The sequence below is a fragment of the Rhopalosiphum maidis genome, chromosome 1, assembly GCF_003676215.2.
Source record: "Rhopalosiphum maidis isolate BTI-1 chromosome 1, ASM367621v3, whole genome shotgun sequence".
Classification (NCBI taxonomy): Eukaryota; Metazoa; Arthropoda; class Insecta; order Hemiptera; family Aphididae; genus Rhopalosiphum; species Rhopalosiphum maidis.
Window position 1 is genome coordinate 87,204,528 of NC_040877.1, and position 21,210 is coordinate 87,225,737.

Below are 21,210 nucleotides of genomic sequence, written 5' to 3' on the forward strand. Positions count from 1 at the left end.
CGCTGAATTTCGAATCGAAATGCTGTATTACTTATTCAATAACGGCGGTTAAAACACTTTTAGACCCTAAAAAAAGCAACTAACTCGCCTCAAATCGTTTTGGGGCGATCGCCCCGAAAAAATAACTCATTCTTGATGTCATTGTGTAGGTACTGCCGGCTACTGGTAATTGCTACGCATAATAATATCACGCGCTCCGTTCACGATAATCTCTATACCGTGGCGGTGGCGATGTTTCACCCAAAGCGAATAGTCGAATTACGTTACGATGACGTTGCGCGTTCGTCTGTTTACATTCGGTTTGAATGCGTAACGACAATAATATTATAATGGATCAGAGCCGCCGGGAAACTCGAACGACGGTCTAATCATGTTATAATATTATCGTTAGTATAATAAGCGCGCTAGTCATCCCGAGACGGTTATGCAACAGAAATGACCGTTAGCTGCTGCTACTGCACTGCTACACGCTTTCTCTTGACCTTATACGACGAGTATGATATTTTATTTATATACTGTATATTATAATCAATGGTATTATATAGAACAAACTATACAATATCACAATACACGAAACGGACGAAACGTGATGTGAAACATAATCGCGGACGTCCGTTAGTTTACTCAATATTATTGTCGTGTTATAATTAGGGACCAGATTTCAATGCAAAGTGGATTATTATTTGGACGCTCTAGTACAATCGGCCCCTCCGAGTACATAATTCATTTCACGTAACAGATACTTTAAAGGACAAACTTTTATTTTTTTACATGTTTTTTCTATTTTAAGAGCATTTTTTAAAAACATTTTTAGGTCAAATGTGTGTTAATAAATTGCAAGAAATCGCAGTATATTATATTATAAGGAAATTAAAAATATCGTATTAAGAAATATTGTTTTTGTAGTAATTGCTCTAATATAGTTTTTAGGTTTTAGTCTCGAAGTATTTTTTATCCGTATCAAACGGCAACCGTTCTATACAATATGAGTATGATAACGTCTTTATTTTACGACAGCGGTTATCGGATGTACCTAATCACATACCGGGACTTAACAAAAAGAAACGGCTAATTAGTCAGTTGGAGATATAATAATATGGCGATCGCATTTATTTCCAGTACTCGTGATATTTACTTACTCTGAATGTCGTGAGTTTGATTTTTACATTACTATTGGTTTAGTTAAGAAGAATTAAAAAACTAAAAGGTTAACTGTCATTTTCCTATCGTTTGCATAGTTCCTGTTAAAAACAGTTTTAGTAATTTTTCATGGGTATTATCGCGTTTAAAATGTATTTGATTTAAGGCATTTTGGTTATTTTCGGGCCTTTTAAATCCGGACTCTAGTTATAATAATATAAAAGCTAATATACCTATAATACACTTTAGTGATAATGATACTGTGTGTGTTCGCGTTTAATGTTTAACTACCTATATAATATATGATTCCTCTCGACTCTCGTCACCCGGCCGACCGGCGAAACGAAAGTGAACATTTTAATCCACCCCCGGTTTTCTATTTTTTTTTTTTTTTTTTTTTTTTTAATAACGAGACGACAACGTGTGCGTTTAATAATGTTACGTTTTACAAACACTGGTTTACTATAATATACGAGTATAGTGTATACATAACATTAAACCGTCACACGTGGTATAATATTCGCATGATGTATGGCGCGTTGGGTAATAAATATTAAATAGAAAAAAAAAAACCAAATCTTCTATCGTTTAAACTTGTCCTATTTACTTATAGTATTTCACAGAGTAATACGCTCTACTTCCATCTCCTACTCCTCCGCAGTTAGTTTTTAGCTCTTGCGCTTATATTGTATAATACGAGTAATTAGGTTTTTAGTATTATACGCGCTAAAATGACAGTTGAACACCAGTTGTAAGCGTTAGATAAAAAGTATACGCGTATTCTATTTTCCCATTACAATTTAATACGCGTAAATATATGATAAGGTAAAAAAAAGGTTTTGATATAATATATTATATAGTACAGCGGTTCTCAACCGGGAGAGGGGGAATTTCCCCTCAGGAGGAATTTAGATTCTGTTCGGGGGGAATATGCTATATAGTGATGATGGGATTACAAAAATAATTATGTTATTTTACAATGTGAAAAATTGAAATCACTTTATAAGTTTTAGAAAAAGGTAAAAAAAAAAACAGTCTCAAATTACTCATTTAATTTACTTATATTATTTATATTCCATACTAATATTTTTGTTTTCATATTCAATAACTTTTTAAAATTATGAAAATAATAAAAGTAAATAGTTGTATAATTTATAATATATAGTTATTTTGTATGATTTATTTGTACTACTCAAAAAAAAAAAAATTCGGCTAAATTCTAATTTAAGGAGGGGGGAATAAAATTTTAGTAAACGTACAAGGGGGGCGTAGAATGAAAAAAGTTGGGAACCACTGAATTATAGTATAATTGAACTGATTGAGAATAACGAATAATATTTAAATTTACCACTCACAATGCTTTTTTACTTCGGTCGTTATTTAAATAGATATTAGGTGTTTAACTGTGTCTAACCTAAATGAATTTCTATTGGTTTATTTGAGTTGATAAATTTAAATGTATTATGGTATGTTTATTAAACGTTTGTTATGTAGCTACGATTTTTTATTCACTCATTCGTTAGTACAAATCAATATAAATAAATATATGTACATCAAAAATATGATAAGTACTCATTCATTATTTGATTCACAAAAAAAAAAAATAATGTTTTTTTCATACCGATTGCCAATTAATTAATATTGCAAAAATTAATTTCGCTCATATTTTGTAATAATGCTCTGCAATAACATAAATCACAATACATTTTTTTTTTGCTACTAAACGTTTAATTAAAGTTGAACGCCAACTACGAAAAAAAAATTTATAATAATATTATATTGTCTATTATGAGACCCCAAGAGCTCTTGACACAACACGACGATATGTCGAATTCAATTTTTTTTTTATTCACGTAGGTACATTTTTTTTCTTCGGTCCATATAACAAATCACAGTGAGGTGATGACACACACACAGAAAAAAAAATATTCATCGTTATAAAAATATATTTTTTTAAATTTATTATCGGTTCTCAAAACTTGTCGAAAATTATTTTCGTTACCTGAAACATTTTTGACGAAATTATGTTATATCGTTATGTGTTATAAACAAAGTAACGTCATTACAGTTATTAGTTGCTCCAATAATAGTCACCCAACACTGCCGGTTTAAATTATCGAAAAATTACTAAAAATAACTAAAAAAATCGGAAGTATCTTGGTATGCGATATACTAACTAGGTAACATTTGGTATCAGAAATCTCCTTCGGTGTGAAGGAAGATGGCTGAAGGAAATTTTCTGCTGATGTCAAGATTTTCATTCGATGACAACAACAACAAGAAAAAAAAAAAAATTACATTATTGTAAAACCAATAGTTACATTCCTCGTCTTGTTCATAATCTAGAATACCAAATTTACCCGACACTACTAGGAATGTGTCGCCGTCCCACCACGGCACGTTCGTCGTCGCCGATAGGTCACGTCAATATTAATATATTTAGTACTTACCATACAAAAACAACTGATGCAGTCGCAAGAGCGGCTAGTAACACGAATGCACTGCACGAGATGACTATAATAAATAGCAAACAACGATATGTTATATTATAACCGCATGTCACACAGGACGCATTATTTGCGCCACAGACGTCATGGTCTTTGCACGTTTTGAAACGAAATTTTAAATTTTCTTACAATTCCTATTTTTAAAAACGTTTCAGTGAACTAGTGATACCTAACCTACCGATGTACGATAATATTATTTAGATAATCTTTAAAAATCGTTGATTTTTTTGTGCTTACACGATAATTAGTCGAAAAACGAGTGGTTTTAAATAGAAAATTGGTTGTAATTTTTGTGCTTAAAACTGGTCAGAATTAAAATTCTCAGAATTTAAAAATAGGTTACCAGGCAAATAAAAAAAAGTACCCAAGTGCGTACCGCTCTACTGTATATCAGGTGTCAAGTGGGTCACTATATGATATATTATCACTGCACGAAAAGTTAACGAAAAATGATTTTGAGCATATATCACTAAACATGTTTTGTAATATATTTTTTCGTTATAGTTATTAAAGCTATTTATTTTACTTCTAGTATTATGGAAGATCGATATCCTTTTTTCTCGGATAATGTGTATAGTATTTAAGTATTATATTTATATCGATTATACCATCATATATAGCAAAAATGATTAATAGTATAAATATATTATATTTTAATAAAGTAGGTCAAAAATATTATTGCGTCAGTAAAATTCATAATAATAAATAATAAGTACATAGAAATTTAAGTTCCCACGAAAAATGTTTTTAAATTTTAACAAAATATTTAACTAATCGTTATTTATCGATTCAATAAGTATTTGAGCTTAAAATATTTATAAAAAATAATCACCTTCAAATATTTTTTTAATTTTTACGGTTTTCCTACATGAAATACTGACAATACTAAGAATTTTGTAATGGATTTTCAAAACATAAGACATTTTGGTTTAGATTTACAACAATTAAATCGATCTACTGCATCACTATAATTGTAAAATAGACTATTTTACTCAATAAAAAATTCAAAAAAAACATAACACCAGATATATATACTCATAAATGTTACACGTGGGCTAATAAGTAATATACCAACACTGCTCACAATCGTTTTTCGTATACAATAATGTTACATTATTACATAAACCCATCCATCACGGCATCACGTAGTGACCCATTCGATACTTGCTGTACAGTAGAGCGGTACCCACTGCACGATTTTATTTTAGTGTTGACGTATGATAGAGATAATTTTTTTTAAATTTTGAGTAAATTGAGATTCCAAATAGTTTTTACTTATCGTTTTGCAATTGTTAAAATGTTCATTATTTTTTCATTATAATGGTGAATGGTATTTTATTTTCATATCATTACTTGTCATTATTTTATGAATTAAGCTTATTGTTCAGTTTTGTGTTACAAACGTTCTAATAGAGAATTTTGTTTAAAAAAGAAATATGATTCTGTTGGAATACGATAACATTTCACGTTTCCTCGAAACGCGTTCGTTCTCCAAACAGCCTGGTGGCATAACGATTCAAAGTTTGAGCCGTGAGTCATCGATTTGCATACTATCATTATTATTTTAATACAACGTTGTACAAATGCGTGATATAATAATATGTAAATAATATTGTGTTACCTACCGCTATACGCACACATATCCGTATTATCGCGCGGACAAAACAAAGTAGGTTTTTACCTGTCGCCGCGCATAGGAACTGTACATAATGCTATTATCAGTGATATAATCATTATTAAATCATAGCATTCTTCTCGGCCAAGTCCGTTTTCGAACTCGCGTTTTTATTATACGAAAAAAAAAATTTATGTCAAGGCGCCATCGTCACACCACCTGATCAATTTACGTGCCTAGGATTTAATTGCCCGAATTATTCACTTACTACACGTACGCAAACTGAGAGAATAATTATCGATGTCGAGGTTTTCATTTACACACACACACACACACTGCTCAGTATGTAAATCATAGCACAATATAATAACAATATAATATAGTTACTTAGCCGTCGTTGTCATCATAACCCGCTACTGCCACTGCACCAATAACACTCAATGGTCTGGTCTCTGATAGTTTAGTTAAATTTTATTGTGCGTTTTTTTTTTTCTACTTTTCACATATACGCGTACTGCGGTTATTATAATAAATTAGATGTACTGCAGTATGCACGTTGTGGTAATCCCGGACCTAATGAAAATGATTTTTACCGTTGTAAACGTTACAAATTACAATGTTCTTTGTTAATAATAACTTCAGATATACACGACTAGAGTACGCGTTTTAGAAAAACGTAAGCACAAAAAATTAGGTTAAAAACGATAGAGAAGACCTTACATTACAGTGTGCCAGTCCGTTTTTGACTTTTACGCACACATTTCATTCTTTTTTTCTGTGAATTACAATCTTTCGGGAGGGCTTTGTAAAACGTTTGAGGTATTCCTTGTACGTTGTTGTTAAAAAAAAATAATATATATATCGTTACAAGACCGATTGCTTCCCATTTCCATTTAGAATATGGAATATATTTTTGTTTAAAACAATTTTTAAAGTATAAACCCGTACGAAAATTGTTTTTTTAATTTGCAATTGCAGCGCACTTGAGCACGAATATTATTGAGTTGCAGCAGTGTTTGATCTTCTACACTCTACGTGTAGCCACAGCAGTGTGTTTTCAGCAGGCACTAAATCAAAAGTCCTGTTTACAAAAACAAAAAACTTATTCATTACATTTTTCAAAACATTCATTGACAATAATAAAAGTGTTATTTTTGTTGGTGTTTTTTATCGTGAAATATAATGAGGATAATCGCAGTGTTATGAGTTTCCGGGGAAGTGATTATGTATAGTAGGTGATAAGCAATAGTACAGCGCTTTTAGTAAACATCTCAATTAAAAAAAAAAAAAAAAAAACCTTAGCAATCGGTATGAGTACAATCTATGAGATACTCAGTATTCAATTTTCAAGCTTTTTTTAATTGAACATAAAACTTTGTACCAACATTTATTAAACAATAATATGTTAAATAGATCATTTTATGTATAGCTCAACTACCATATATAATGCATTTGTATTTTCCAGTATTTTATTTTAAAGATTTTTAAAATTTCATTACAGAAAAATTTAAAATATTAGTGATTTTGACAAATATAACTTAAAACGCTTAAATACAAATTGCGATTATATATTTTTGATATTTTTCTGTAAGAAAACTTATTTGGATCGTAATATTTTCAAGGTTTTTGACTTACAAACAAATATTTCATCTTATTATATAGAAATCAAAAAAATCTAAAAAGTCAAATATTTCAAATATAAAATATAAATGGCACAAAAAAAGCAAGAATATTTTTAAAAAAATTCACTATAAAATGTAGAAAATACAAATGTTTGTTAAAAATTACTAATTACTAGGGTTATTTATTTTTAAATTACAACAGTCTTATTAAAAACTTGTTTTGGATAAATATTTCTGTTTTTTGTTATTTTCTTTTAGATTTCTCAATTGTTTTGATGAATAACACTTACGAATTTTTGAACCCAATTCTCTCAGTATAACTAGATTCAATTTGTCACCACAAGCCATCCTCAAATTGAAGATTGAAGGATTTTTTTTTTTCCAAAACATGATAGTAGTTACAAAAAAACAAAACAACATCATCATACAATAAATACATACAGTGTTTGGCTTAGAATCTAAACTTTTAAGACAATTTAAAAGTGCTATATTTACCATGAAAACTATATTTTAATATATAATTAGTACCTTATGCTATAGTCAATAGATATAATAAATTATTATTGCCAAGATGTGATATTCTATAACAACTGTTGTTAAAACACAGTAGTTACTAGTTATAGTTGATGGTGTCACATACTAATTTTATAATTGAATGAAACAATATTAAGCACCGCATTCTTTAAATAATTTATATTTTATTCTTACTTTGGTTTTTTAAAAATGGTCATGATATTGAAAACTCGTGTTTGATACATTTTCACACTATTTTCGTGTATGATCTACACAACTATTGAGAAAAAAACTTATTTAAAGTGGGAATAACTTTTGCGTAATAATTTCTAGTTTTTAAGAAAGGTTTTTAGTATTCTTACGGCCATAAAAAGTTTTCTGACAAAAAAAAAAATACTTAACAGACAATTATAAACACAAATAATAGCTTGTCCTTGTTTTGCATTGCAGAGCATAATTTATGTAATGTGTATAATGTCCTACTCAATAATAATAATTGTCTTCATTATAAAGCCAATATATATGCGAGGAAGGTAAAAATGATAATGTTCTATGAATGAAATAACTTAAGGTCGACTTGATCTGCTCTATATACACAAATATAGTATATTTGTATAAAACACTGTAATGACGATTGCATTATTATACTAATTAACGCGATTATTTATAACCGTGATGTCGCCGAATACAAAATACGTAATTGAAAGAATGTCCATTGATATTTTGATATAATGTAATTAAAGTTTTCTTATTTACTTATTTTTTCCTCCCCGTAAATTTGATGTATTGACATGCTATTGTTTACTTTTGGTTTTTTCACTCCAACAATTTCTACCGAGACGTTGAAAATATTCATTAACTTATTTTAATTGTTTTTGTTTTAGATTTGTTTGAAATTTTCTTACACTTTGTTTGTTTTACATCATTATTATTTTGTATTTTCTATTATATTTATGTTGAATTAATTGAATAATGTTTTATTTTTTTTTTTATTATTATCGAAATATTATAAGTGTACATTATATTTTATGAACAATATATTATTTAATAAGTCAGTAAACTCATATGTCAACCATCATAAAAAACTTCTTAGTCTTATGAGATGAATGATTTTAATTAAATCTTTGACAATATCGTATACATATTTAACACTAATTATTGCAATAATGCGTATTACTTGTCAGACAGAAAACTTCGGAAACAAAAATGTTAATCGTCGTTGGACTGTAATTTCGGTTAAATGTTATATTTTTTTTTCATTTGAAGTACTTAACTTAAAGTTGTGGTAGACGACCTACACTATATATAGTACATCGCATTTTGTGTAATATTATCAAGATAGACAAGATACACAATATGATGTAGGTATACTTGTGAATATACAACGCAATATACTTTTATTCGCTCACCGAATATTAAATCATATTTCTATGGCTCAATTTTTCTGAACCATTGTAGTTTTTTTTATTAAATACTATTAAATTAGAATATGCCCATTTAACTTTTTTATGTTAATCCAATAAATAATAAAAAGAGATACTTATATCATAATGACTCGACATTTTCACAAAACAATAAAATCATAATTTGTCAGACAAGACGATTAAAATATATTTAGCTTATTTTAAGTCTTAATAGGTACATTTTAATTTTTTTTAGTTATTTTTTATCTTTATCATTATTTCTTTTATAAGCATTTTAAATATTTTAAATTTTTCATAAAATTCTCAAAAAACAAATATTTTTAAACTATTTTTTTGCTAAAATCATTCTTCATATTTCATATTTGATGCGTAAAAATTTAATATACGGTCCCATATAAAGTGTTCTTACAAAAAATATCACATATAATCCATAGAAATATAGTCAGTCATTTTACGTGTCTATATATTTAATATTTTGCTATCATTACGTCAAGTATTATGAGTTATCAATATTATTATTATGTTAATATGTAGCATCAGAATAATTATAATTATTTATTATTTTTACTTATGAATAATCATTAACACCAAAATATATTTACTTTTACTACGAAAATATTATAAAAAACTTTATAACGAGTAGTGTTAACAAGCTTATGAATTTTCAATCTGAATAGGTCAAGGTATGTTGGCACCGATATGACATTATATTATACAAAAATACACAATTTTTCATTTCATTAATAATAAATTGTATGTCCATATTAATGTTTTCTTGACCAATATTTCGTGACCAGGTTTCATTATAAAATGATTTATGCATTGAATATAGTCAATCGAATTTCAGCAACAATCGACCATTGCATTATTTTCAATCAAACATTATTTACAATCCCCATTCGTAACGTGACGTGCATCGTATGGTCAGGCGTTAAAAATACCATAAATATTTATGAATGCAGTATATTTTAACGTCCAACTGTTATATAACTAAATATTATTTAGAATTCTAACTATTAAATGGTAAGATTACGAATCGTATTTATTATACATATATATTCTATGTAGATATTAATATTATAAATTACTATTGCTTTATGATAAATTTATAATGGTGAGGGGTTATGGTTTTTATGACTCTGCGCAAAATGTATAGCTCGATAAATAATAATATAATAACGGGTAAATAATGTTCTATTGCACTTCAAATAGATAAACACATTATAATAGAACGACCAATTATTATTATGAATCGTGTTTAATAAACTTAATTGTTATAGATTAGATATTATGCACACAAGAGAAGAGAAAATGAATAAGACGTGTTACAATAATTCAAATAAAGAATAAATGAAAATGAGGATTTTTCGGAGAATATAAATTATACGATGTTTATGCAAGCTGTAGCTTAGTATTGACGTTCGGGGTATTTGGTTTAGAGGTTTCGTTATAATAGTTTCACGCAGTCAATATATTATATTCGTGAGAAATGCCATCATTACTTATTGCAGTAGAGCCAATATTAAGGGTCAGTTTTTTTTTAAACCAAGAGTTGAGTTTAAAGGCTCAATTTACGACGAATGCATTTTATTCATTTTCCGAAAAATAAGTGAAAAGATTATGTGCTGCAGTTGCTACGTGACTTGAGATGAAATATTTGATTTCTAGCGTATCCAATTCCGTATTATAAAATCTATCGGAAACGGTTCAGTGTAGAGCTAATGAAATACAATTTTTTTTTTTTTTTTTGGCACATTCATATTTTTCAGAGACTCGGTGGAATATACGACGTGAAATAAATTATGTAGATTCCGAGTATACGTAAATTCAGTGGATATTTGACTGTTACACGATCGTCGTTTAGATGAACTTAAAGTAGCCCGATGGAGACTAAAACACGTCGTAATAGTATTCTAATATTATAGAATTGGATTGAAAAAAAGAGCGCTCTGGAGAGCTAAAAGTTACGAAAAAAGATTCATCACACTAAAGATCAGCGGAGTAATGAATGGCGTTGAATTGGTGGTTATAAAAATACGTGGTTTTATGTTTTTATCTCCGCCAACCTTTCAGAGCAGTGCAAATAATTCGTTTTCAAGCATCGATAGGGCAATTTTGGTTGAAAATTATATTCACTTTGGAAGCGTCAAAAGGATAATGAAAAAGGGTATACATTTCTGCAGGACGAGCAGAGCGGAGTTAAAGGTATACATTTTAAAATTAATAAATTCCGGTTACGCGATACTTAATTATTGACTGATAAGTTATGATCATAGATTTATTTTGTTTTACGACCACTGAACGTGGTTTATAAGACATTCGACGTTTGGGGTGTGCTAGTCGGTTGGTCGTCATAATGTTAACCCTTTCGTTTACTGAGCCCTTTAGACCAGACGTCTAGACGTACACGCGTGGTGTTATCAGTCGGTGCGAGAGCATGTGTATATAAATGTACGTACAAAGTATAGATATATTATGTACCCTGCTACACGCAGGGACCGAAGAGAATACTGATAAATCGCTATAAATTCCAAACGACGACGACGACGAATGGCTTTACTTTTATTTTCCTGCTTGCTCAGACGTCGATTTATCTGCTCGTATCGTAAACATATACGCATATATGGGGAGCGGTTGCATATTATTATTATTATTATTATTATTATTATTACATATACATATACGGTTTTCGCGTCGCCGTTGTACACATATACCATCACTGTCGCTGCCGCCGCTGCGTTACGGTACCCCAGTCCTTCGTACGAGATTGTTTTATTACTATTATTATTATTTTTGTGCTATTTATCGAAGAGTGTTGTGCGGATCGAGAGATATACCATCGTATTATTTTACATGGTTAGATGAGTTATCATAACTACTGATATTACGAGCTCGACGAAGGTAAACGATTAAACGAGCGGTGTGTATTTGTATATTATACAGGATGATTATTTTATCGAACAACACTCATTATTTCAAAAAGTGTTAATGGTTTTGAAAAAATTTTTTTACATTGTTTCAAATTGTTAAAAACAACACTTTTATTAAAAAATTGTATTTTTAAATATTTTTTATCCTTATAATTTTTTAAGTTTTTTACTTTTTTGAATGGTGTTTTAATTTCATAATCCAAAGCAGAATAATTTTCTGAATATTTTGATACTTACAATTCGAATTTAAGGTGAGTAGTTTATGAGTTATACTTATTTAAAGTTTAGACAAGCGGAGTAGTGGACAAACATTTTGCGGGGTAACCCCGTACCACTCAACTCTGCGCAACTAAACTTTAAATACGTATAACTCATAAACTCTACTCGCCCCAAATTCGATTTTTATGTATTAAAATATTCAAAAAATTAAAAAATTATTCTGCTTTGGAATATGAAATTAAAAATCTATGTTGTCATTCAAAAAAGTAAAAACTTAAAAAATTATAAGGATAAAAAATATTTAAAAATATAATTTTTTAATAAAAACGTTGTTTTTTTAACAATTTGAAGCTATGTAAAAAAATATTTTCAAAAACATTAATACTTTTTGAAATAATGAGTGTTGTTTAATAAAAGAATCACCCTGTATATATATTGTTATTATTACTACCTATCTACGAGTACACGTTATGGTATATAGGTATATCACGGTATACCGTTATATGAGAAATGTTATATATATGAGCCGAGCGTATAGGAATTATTCTTTAAAATCGAACCGATTGCGACGACGACGGGTGTATTGAATTCCGCATTACCTGCCAGCGCGATGACGATGCACGGCGCACGTGATTCCTAAATAATCCAATATTCTATAATGTTCGTTACCTGTCGTTTTGGTAGAGATATTTTTGATTTCCCTCCGCCGTTGTCACCGACGTCTATATATGACACGAAATGTGTACGATACACATTAGGTGTGAGCGAGAGAGAAATGAAATTGAAATACGACGACTCAAGGCTATTATCGAAAATAAGGGTCGTAAGTAATTGTGTACAAACTTCAATTTGAATCCTCTTGTTACTTGACGACCATGTTTTCGTGTAGTATTTTGTCACTTAGTTCTACATTTGGTGTGGTTTAAATTTTCAACCTTTCGGTGTTACAGAGTTCGTCTTATTTCAACGTGTTCATTGCATGAAAACAGGTCTGTAATACAAATGTATTATAAAATATGAAGAAATTGGATCGATCGTTGACGCAAAGATTGCCTGTCAAAAATCGTTTGCGATCGGAAAAATTTCGTTGGACTTGATGGATATTAGACACCATATTTAACTCAGACAAAAGTTTGATCGTGTGTGGCTAAAACGACTGTGCAGATGTGATCGATTCGATAAGTGAAAAATTTTGTTTTTCGCAACACCGAAGTACCGAAGACCTTTGGGTCGTATCAATGAAAATATATTTATACAATACCTATAGAATAAATCAGAACGTGTCATAAAATTCAGGAGCCGCGGTAATGTAAATCAAGTCATTGGTACTGTAGTAATAGGTGACTATAATATACATTTTATTGTAAACTGACACAAAATATTAACAACGATATTCATAACGTAGGCCAGCGACGCGAATGTGCCAAGGCGACTAAATCGTAAATTAGATTTAAGGCAAAATAAATACGGAAGGACGGGGTATTCGTGGTATGCGGGTACTGCGGTACACATTAAAATTGTTAAAGCAGTTTGAGTTTTTTTTTATTTTTTTTTTTTTTTATTAAGGGTTTTCAAATTATTCTAATTTTTTGTTTATTTAGGTGTAAGTACATTTTCCGATTTAAAACCGATTAATTTATGATGGTCATCGAGTACACGAGTATCATACACAGCTGTAGTGTACCGCAACCGAAACCGGTGAATTAACGGTGTTTTGGTCACTCGACTAATGGTATATATAAACTGAAAAGTGCATATAACCGACGGTATATATACCACTAGGACACGGTAAATCGATGATCACTGTCTCGAGGTCGGTGAGCTATCGTAGACGCGCGTTCAATTATGCGAGTGCGATAATAGGCTCTTAGTAAATTATTGATCAAACACGTACGCTGGTGCGATTCAGCATCCGAGCAATTTGTATTGTTTGTCGAACGTATTATTATTATTATTATTATTATTACCTCCATCGTCGTCACCACCACCGTCGCCACCGCCACCGCCGTAGTCGCAGTACCATTCCCTACGACGACGACGACGACTATATTGTACACGCACACACATTACACGCGAGTATATTATTATATTATAAAATATACATATACATAAATATATATATTATATGTACTCGAAACGCACGTCTTTTATCCAAGTCTCCCCGTGATAAATACACGGAGGCCGTACATATAATATAAGCAGGTAAAACTGTTTCTGCGTTTGACGGATTCCTGGCACGTCATTGAATACGCCCGGGTAGAAGTGAGTATTAGTCGTCACATCCGTACCCCCGTCCCCCTCCGCCGGCACCCGCCGAGCAGCCCGGCGCGCAGTCACCCTAACCGCCTCCGCAGGGGAGGGGCGCATCTCCTCCCCCCGTTCGGGAAATATGATATATTGTACAATTTGTATGTTTGCGTGTAGTGTGTGACGTTTATTCGACGTGACAGTTATTTTTTCCACTTTTATTCCCCGCGCTCCGACTCCCGGTCGGGCGACGGTTTTCTTGTCGCGGAAATATGTGCAGGATGCCGCATCGGTGGCGGCGGTGGCGGTGGACTAGTTTACGCATATATAGGCGTCCCGGGGCTTAACCCATCACACACACGCACACACGCGCACTCGCAAAATCTCCCGTGAACATTTATCTTGCCGAAGGAAACTTAGGCTGTGGTACATGTATAAGTAATCATAAGCTACTTCGACGGGACCGCCGCCACACATATATTTTCGTAGTGTATATTTTTATCGTCCGCCCACGCTCGTAAAGTTTATCTTTATTTTTTTTCCCGCACCCCCCGACGCTGTATATCAGCCCCGGCGGCGGGTTTGTTTGCTACCCGTAAAAGTGGGCCCCCACCACTGTTATTAGCTTATATAAAATCGACACGAGTTTATTATTTTTTCCCCTCGCAACCTGAACAGTTTTTTGACTAAACACTCGTGTAAAAATCCTACAGGCAACAGCGATCAAATATACGAGGGGTTCGCGTGGAAATTTATTCGTGTACCGTAGTTGAATCGACTATTAATAGCAGTCGGTAGACCGTAAATTGAAATAAATATAGGTGCTATTAATTTCTATGTGATACTATCCAAACGGTCTAAAGTCTTTATCAAAAAATAAATTAATCTTTGACGTAATAACATGTGTTATATAGATTTCGTACGTGACTATTAAGTACTGTTTCGAATTTTAGTTTTAAGAAAACCTTGTGGAGTACCTTTTTGTTGTAAAATATTGACATATTATTATTATATCATTGCCAGCGTAAGATATCCCGTTTTAAATTTTTTTAAAAAAATTAAAAAAATGATGTATAAATTGCGATAAGGGTAGTTTTTTATTGATCGTGAAATAACATCGGCAGCAGCAACCATTAGTTTTTATATTATTTACAATAGACGTTATTTAAATTAAGCTGTACAATTTATAAGAGTAGTTTGTATTGTTACAAAAAGTTATAATGAAGATGAGATGATGGTATTTTTGAAATTATAAGGTTTGCAAATTATCTAAAATAAAAAAAAATGTGACAATTCAAAGATGGTATTTAAAAATACTTAAATCTTCGAAATGTATTTAAAGTATTTTTATTCATCTTAACCCTTAGGTATAGTGTAATATCGACATTGTTGTATGACTTAAAATAATGTATAGTAGATTATTATTACTTAATATTTCAATAGATATATTTTATTTTTATCAATGATTATTTTGTACAATATTTGTATATATTATTTTAATATATTTGTTATATAGACAACACTTATTTTTGAAAATTTTTTTTTTTGTCTTGTTTTAATGAATAATTGTATACGAATTGTTCAACGCTTGTCGGAAGAAGTAAAGAAACTTGTTTATTGCATTACTGTCTTTTTTACGTGAATTTTGATCAAGATAACAAATAAAAAATTATAGAAAGTGACAGGTATTATTAAGAAATAGAGGCGTACATGTAATATAGAGTATCCGAGCATGTGTCTGTTGAAAATCATAATTTTACTCTAACCAATACTGCAGTTTGGATAATAACAAATTGTATTTTAAATATATTACACTTGAAATTTGGTTTAAAATGAGAAATAAAATAATTGTTGCTTAATTATTTTAAGTATTATGAAAAAAATAAAAATTGTATTTATTGCTGCAATTATTGGTTTAAACTATTTATTGCCATCTAATAAAATATTAATATTTTTATTATAAGGATAAAAACTGTAAAATAAACTATACAAATTCATTCATGCGTTTTTTTTAGTTTCATTCATAATATAAATTATTGATGAATAACAAACGATATAATGTAAAAAAAAAAAAAAAAATAATAATAATAAATTAAAATAAATATGATCAAAAGTAAAATACAATTTCTTTTAAAATTCATTTTATTGTATAAATGTAGAAATTGTGTAATCTTTAACATAAAATGCGTTGTTCAAACTTATCGAAACTAACCATATATAATATAATATTACATATTATTATATACAAAGATAAAATTCACTGTATACTAAAAATAATAGCATATAAAATAACAATTTTTCTTGGAAAATTATTAAACATAATAATGCATTTATTTTATAACATAATGTTTTATTTTTTGGTTATAATTAATATTAATGTATGGTCACTCAACGAGTAACTTTTACGTAGTATAAAAATAAGAAATAGTCAGTCTTTACTTAAGTAAGCATGTATGATATTTCTAAATTAGGGTAGTAAATTAGTTTAGACTTTATAGAACATTGCTCAAAGAAATGAAACATGGTTTGTTTGTATATGTATTTGACTTACCAAAACTTAACTATTAAAAACTCTTTTTAGGTGAACATGAGTTTGCACTTGAATTTATACCGTTTAAGTAATAAATATAGTGCACCAAATATTTACCTGAAGTACAAAAAAAAAATATGTGGTTTTGGTGTAATATTTTAAATAAAGTACCTACGTACCAAAAATAAAAACATTTTTATCAATAATATAGTCATCGTGATTCGCGAGTATTATTTTATAGGCAATTTTAAAAAAGAATAATTAACTGGTAAAATAAAATAAGTGTTAATATGTTTATGTTCAATGGTACTTATTGCCAGTTGTCACCGGTTAAAAATATGTAGTCAAAAACATTATACAATAAAATTGACCAAAAATGGATTTAATGATGATACTTAAGAAAACATGAAAAATAACTTACTAAAATATATTGCCTAAATCAATTAAAATTGTAGAGACTTAGAGTAGCTGTGTTTTTACCAGTTGATCAATTAATTAATTATCAGTTTCATTTAAACATTTTTATGTTAAAAACAAGTTTAATATTTTTTCTAAATTTAAACAATTTTTATTTTAGATATATTTTTATCCGATTATAGATTGATGTATGATATTAAAATATCAGTTGTGTTGTAAATCATAACACTATTATAACTTATAATGCTTACTAAATTTATAATTGCTTAAAAGAGGAGGGGAGAAAAACCAATTCTATCATATTATTATAGTATAATATTAAGATGTCATCACAACTAAAATCATCCGCAGTAGTGTACAATGTGCAATAGTCATACAAAAGTTGCACGACCGTGAACCGTTAACACCTAATAAAAATAAACACACTTTAATACATAAAATATTTCGTAATGAAAATATATATTACGTCGTTTGAAACGATGGCGACGTTTTGTCTGGTACAACATATTATTTTGTACGTAGATGCCGCGGAACGCATACAAGGATCAACAGAGTTACCAGGGCGATGAGGGGGAGGGGGCTAAATATAAATAATAAGACATTTTGGAATGTATATTGTGTGACTCAGAGCACACGACAACTGTCACATACATTACACGCCGCACAGTGCTATTGTAATAGCGCGTAATGTTTTTAAACGCTCGTACACGCGATTCGTCAACTCGGGGGGGGGGGGGGGCGGCTGATGTACGCGGAAGATACACACGCGGAGGGGGCCGCTCGCCCGGAAACCGTCTCCGCAGACATTTTACATTTTACGTACGTTTAAAACGGCCAAAAGACTTTATTTATACGTTTCGCCCGGACGACGACGGCGGGGCGCGGGGTTTTCTTTTCGCGACGAGAGCTATTTTTGTAAATGTTACATGACGATGGGCGGCGCAGTGAAACTTAATTATTGTTTACCGTTCTTGCAGCGCCAAAGTTTTTGACAATTTGCGGAGGGGTCAAAGGAACGCGGTGAGTCGTCTCGGGATCAAAAGAAACGGACAATATAATTGTGGTGGTGGACGGGGTTACGCGCCGGGGACGTCGCAGTCGCAGTCGACGTCGAAATGGGAAATGAACTGTGGATCTTTTAAATAATAAATTCGCAAAACAAAATTAAAAATTGAATAAAAAAAAAAGAGAGAGAGAGAGAGAGAGAAAGAGTAAACGTCGTTATTTCAGGCGAAACGCATGGACCGCCATGAAACCGAGAACGATCGTACGTACACCTACACGCATCACGTGTAAACATCGGTCCACAATGCGCAAACATACATTATATTTTTCCGTTCGTCGTATTAACTGGCCACTATATATTATATTATTATATACCACATTACCACATATGTGTCTTTATTATTTTGGACAAACATCATTTCGGTCGAAAAACAGAAACCATAAATTTGTCGTTTTGGGCGTTTTGGCCAAGAAAATACATTTTCATTTCAACCATTTGTCGTTTTGGCCAAACGTTTTTAGTTATAAAAAGAATATTATAATGTATATATGGCCATAGTAATACAATAATAATACACCGTGCGTATCACGAGCTGTATATTTTTTATATCACATTATTATCCTGTATCTCATTTCATTGCATGATAATCATATTACTGAAATATATATATATCGATAAACTAATACAGACAATTATTTAAATAACTAATAGTACCTAAATAATATTATAATATCAATTTTTTTTTGTAAATTAAGGTAGTTTTATCGTTGAAACATAACTGAAATTATTGTTCCGTTTACAATTTAATAATCAACCGTTGTTATAACTCACACATAGGATTTTAGATGGATCCTATGCCAATCATACCAATTGATCCAATGAAGCAATAAGAATTTTGAAAACAGATTTGAATTTGTCGTCAAGTCTATTTGAAATTGACTTTCTCACAGCTTTGATATTTTTCTCCAAATTCCTAAAAAAATTATGTTAAAAAGGAATAATTAAAAATTGCCGTATTTAAATTTTTGAAGAAGTTAAAATCAAAAATTCGGGAAAGTAAATTTCAAGAACACTCAACGACAAATTCAAATCTGTTTTTAGAATTCTCATCGCTGCATTGGATCAATTGGTATGATTGGCAAAGGATCCGTCTAAAATCCTATGTCACGCGTGCGTTAGACAAAAACAGAAAATCACGGTATCGAATCCACTTAAGAGGACGCCATATCCGTATGTGTTGCCTCTGTCTTACTAACGTACATCATAACAAATTTTCGTACAGTAGAATACATTTTGTGATGTTAGCTTTAATATTAGAGTACATTTACCTATTATTAAATTTAAATTTAAGAATATTATCTAGACAATGACATATGATTTTATTGATATTATCATTTTAAAGTGAGTTATGGACATTTTAAAGTTGTAATATTTTGCATAGCTGTAACTCACTTTAAAATAATAATATCATTAAAAAAATATGCCATTGTCTAGATAATATTCTTATCTTTAAATTTGATAATAGGTAAATTTACTCTAATATTAAAGCTAACAACACAAAATGTATTCTGCTGAACGAAGATTTTTACATTTAGTGATAAATTAAATCTATATTTATATATAATTCTACTGTACGTGTATCTGTCACTGAACTCCTCCAAACCAATTTGAATGCATTTTTTTGTATGCGTTTAGGTGACGCCCTGGATGGTTTAAATTCACAAATCAGACCGATAAAGTTAATTATTAGCGTGCCCCTTCATTGCTTAAGGAACCTCTGTACAAAATTTCAAGTATTTTTAGTTGTTTAATAATTGTTTGAACTTTTTTCTAAGCGGTTGCCAGGATACTAAAAATATCAAAAATTGACATATTTAAGTGCATATTTGACATATTTATCATTAAAGATTTTTTATTTTTTTCAGCAGATTTCAGAGATATTTTAATTAAAATAACATCAGGACAGCATAAGGTGCCCCTAAATCCGTCATTGTGTAGTATGTACTTCTACAGCCTATACACTGCTTATGAACGCACCGCAGACCGACCAAAATCAGTTTTTCTGCGCATTCCCCAATGATACCAATCTACCTATATAAGCGAACCAGTTTTGATAGCATGATGATGACGCGGGGGGCTATGCAGAATTGGCTCATTCTCTCGCTGGACTGACTAAACATAATTACTATATATTAATATAGAACCTTAAGGACATAGGCTTAGTCTAATGTCTATATTGTTTATATTGGTACTGGTACATATACATTATTTTTATAATTACCTTTAAATTTATATTGTATAAGCCGGGGTCTATTCTAAGGATTTTTGTCAACAACATATTAAATTCCCTCTACCCCTCTACACAGGTCACATTTATAACTCTACTCTAAATGTAATCTAAATTGATTTTGTTAAAAATCCGTGTTCATTTTTTATGTTTGATAAGAAAATACTTGGATTTTTTACATTCTCAAAATACTAACATATAATTTGTAAACACAAATTAGCCTAAAATCTGAAGATTGACGCAAATTTTCTACTAACAAAATATTACAATGTACATACTTACTATCAAATCAATACAGTCTTTGGTACACTTAAAATCTAAAACATGTATTTTAAACAATTATTTAAACTCAATTTATTTTCTAGATATTAATAGCAAATATGTTCGGTGTTATTATAAAATGTATAACTCGTATGAATGTTAAAACTATTTAGCAAAAATGTGATGAAAAATCCTAAAAATAAATAAATTCAGATTATTATAAAACCAATAAGTATCTACATTCCTTGTTATCTATAAATAAAACTTTAATAAACAAATAATATAATTTTCATTATTTTTGCCTGTATAAACTATGTATAAATTATCAAAAACTTGTAATAAATTTTTATAAATTATATGAAATATGAAATATAATATAAAGTATCAAATGATATGGTTAGTATAACGTTAACTAGGTAGTGTAATATGTATTAAAACGAATTTCGATCAAACAGTATTCATTTTACAAATCAAAATCCAAAAAATATGTAA